The 3,270-nt window shown below is 44.8% G+C and overlaps 1 pseudogene; it reads right to left on the reverse strand.

Moving 5' to 3' along the window:
- Nucleotides 1-779: 779 nt before the first annotated feature.
- On the reverse strand, nt 780-1,088 carry LOC105533860 (annotated as a pseudogene).
- Between the last annotated feature and the right edge of the window lie 2,182 nt (nt 1,089-3,270).

A 3,270-nucleotide genomic window follows, 5' to 3' on the forward strand; every position in this document is an offset into this window, starting at 1 on the left:
GATGAGGAGGAAGAAGGCCCGGATGTGCAGCTGTCATCTAAAGAGGCAACTGTGTGTAGGAGGCACTTGACCCTAATAGGGTCCCTGGCTCCTTGCCCGAGTGAGATTAGAAACTTCAGAAAAGCCTTTCTCCACACCCCTCCACCTGGCTCGCCTCATCTTCCCACGTGGTCACAGTCCCCAGAGGTTCATTTGCTTCAAACATCTCTGCAAAGCTCTGAAAGTGTTCTTTGTTTCGACATTTTCTCATTTTTTGCAAGTGTCAGGCATGGACAAGTACCATCTGGAAAACACATAACACTCATGCACACATACACACTCAATCTAACACACATGCTTGGCCATATGTCATACTCTTGTAACCCTCACCAGCTAACTTACCCACACACAGTCCTAATTATTCACACATGCTTACACTTGACCTTAAGATGGTCTCACTCCTCTATCCCACACACCCACAAACATCCATAGTGTTACAGGAAAGGGGTCCCGATCCAAACCCCAAAAGAGGGTTCTTTGATCTCACACGAGAAAGAATTCAGGGCAAACCCGTAAAGTGAAAACAAGTTTATTAGGAAAGTAAAGGAATAAAAGAATGACTACTCCATAGGCAGAGCAGCCCCAATGGCTGCTGGTTGCCCATTTTTATGGTTATTTCTTTTTTTTTTTCTATTTTATAACTTTATTTGATGTATTTGACCATCAGCGATTAGTTCTCATCCACATTGACTGACTGTAGATTTTTGAAAGTGGTAACAGGTACATAGGTAACCAAAGTATTAGAGCTTATTTGGTGAATCTTCATCCTCATTACGTTTTCTGGACAACCGCGCACGGATCCGGTATGGGACATTCTTTATTCCTTTGGCCCAGACAGCTTTGTTGAACCTGGTATCAATGCGCACATCTGGAGTTCCCATCTCCTTCATGGCAAATTTCCGAATCTCTTTGAGTGCCTGAGGGGCACGCTTCTTGAAGCCCACTCCATGGATGCGCTTGTCAATGTTGATGGTGTATTCTCGGGTCACCACCTCATTGATGGCAGAACGGTCCTTTTTCTTCTCGCCACCCTTCTTTGCGGGAGCCATTCTGCCGGGTCCAAGTTGGAAAGCGGTTATTTCTTGATTATATGCTAAACGAGGGGTGGATTATTCATCCCTTCCCTTTTAGACCTTGTAGGATAACCTCCTAACATTGCAAAGGCATTTGTAAACTGTCATGGCTCTGGTGGGAATGTAGCAGTGAGGATGACCAGAGGTCACTCTCGTGGCCTTGATGGCTTTGGTGGGTTTTGGTCGGCTTCTTTACTACAATCTGTTTTGTCAACAAGATATTTATGACCTGTATTTTGTGCCGATCTCCTATCTTATCCTGTGATTTAGAATGCCTTAAACCTGCCAGGCATGGTGGCTCACACCTGTAATCCCAGCACTTTGGGAGGCCAAAGCAGGCGGATCATCTGAGGTCAGGAGTTCGAGACCAGGCTGGCCAACATGGTGAGACCCCTGTCTCTACTAAAAGTACAAAAAATTAGCCAAGCGTGATGGTGCACGCCTGTAATTGCAGCTACTTGGGAGGCTGAGGCAGAAGAATTGCTTGAACCTGGGAGGTGGAGGTTGTAGTAAGCCGAGATCACGCCATTGCAGTCCAGCCTGGGTGACAAAAGCAAAAGTCCACCTCAAAAAAAAAAAAAAAAAAAAGAGAGAATGCCTTAAACCATCTGGGAATGCAGCCCAGTAGGTCTCAGCCTCTCATTTTACCTATCTTCCTCTTTAAGAAGGAGTCCCTCTGGTTCACACGTCTCTGACAATCTGACAATAGCACTGCATGTATGCAAACCCCTGCCCAAGTTTCCACTTATACACCCACTCACAATGACAAACACACACACATTCATTCCCTCAAGCTCAGCTCCTATGGCATGTGCACATGGACCCATTCTAACACTTGTCTTTGAACACCTCTCCAGCTTTCATCACACACATGCAAGCAGGCAATGGTCTGGGGCAGTGAACCACACTGGTCAGAGCTGAGTATGATGACCGGTTCCAACAACAGTGATACCCACTGAACATCAGTCATGGGCTAGATATCCTGTACTTTGGATCTTTATCTTATTCAATTCTCACAATAATCCCCTGAAAGCAGTGCTACTATCAGTCCCATTTCATAGATGAGGAAACGGAGACTCATAGGCATTAAATGGCAAAGCTAGGATTCTAATCCAAGCATCTGACTCCAGAGCTCACCCCCTTATCTGGTGCGGGAAAGTATATTTTTCAAAAATGGTCACAACGTCTCCCATCCCTCATGCTCTTTGTGAAAGCAAAATCTTGGGACCCCAGACTCACTAAACCAAAGGGAAAAGTCACGCTTGAGAACTGGGTCATGCAAACCCGTCTCCCATCTCCCATTTGGTTCCTAAATCAGAAAGCTACTAAGATAAAAGTGACATACCTCTCTCACAGTTTGCCCATCTTTACCCTAAAACAGTTCTGTTGAATTTCACTGTGGCAATGTAAATTGATCATTATATTCACAGGCTTTGGACAAAGGACAGACAGAACTCAAAGTCAGCCCTCTGCCCACCTGAGACAAACGCATATCTGATTGCTTCCTCTGTCCTGCTGTTTACATTATCTTATGTAAAAATGCAGATTCACTGAGCCAGACAGAGACATAAGTTACTATTTCTCAACCCCCCTCTCACATGTAAATTGTGTATTCAGTGAAAGGCTGATCAAAGACTAAAAAAGATATAACAATTTGTCTCTTATCTAGCCACATCTTTAAAAAATTTCTTCTTCTCCCCCAGCATCCACCCCTTCCCCTATAAATACTGAAGTCCTCAAAATCATCTTTGGAGAAAGGCATGAACCTGCCTCCTTGGTACACATCCTTAACTTTGGCAAAGAAACCTCCTAAAACGATTGAGACTTGGCTTGGTTATTTTCATTGATTTACTTTTTTTTTTTTTGAGACGGAGTCTCACTCTGTCACCCAGGCTGGAGTGCAGTGACACAATCTCAGCTGACTGCAACCTCTGCCTCAAGTTCAAGTGATTCTCCTGCCTCAGCCTCCCGAGTAGCTGGGATTACAGGCACTCGCCACCACACCCAGCTAATTTTTGTATTTTTAGTAGAGATGGGGTTTCACCATGTTGGCCAGACTCGTCTCGAACTCCCGACCTCAGGTCATCCACCCACCTCAACCTCCCAAAGTGTTGGTATTACAGGCGTCAGCCACTGCATCTTTTTTTTTTTTTTTTTT

The sequence above is a fragment of the Mandrillus leucophaeus genome, unplaced genomic scaffold, assembly GCF_000951045.1.
Source record: "Mandrillus leucophaeus isolate KB7577 unplaced genomic scaffold, Mleu.le_1.0 Scaffold129, whole genome shotgun sequence".
Classification (NCBI taxonomy): domain Eukaryota; kingdom Metazoa; phylum Chordata; class Mammalia; order Primates; family Cercopithecidae; genus Mandrillus; species Mandrillus leucophaeus.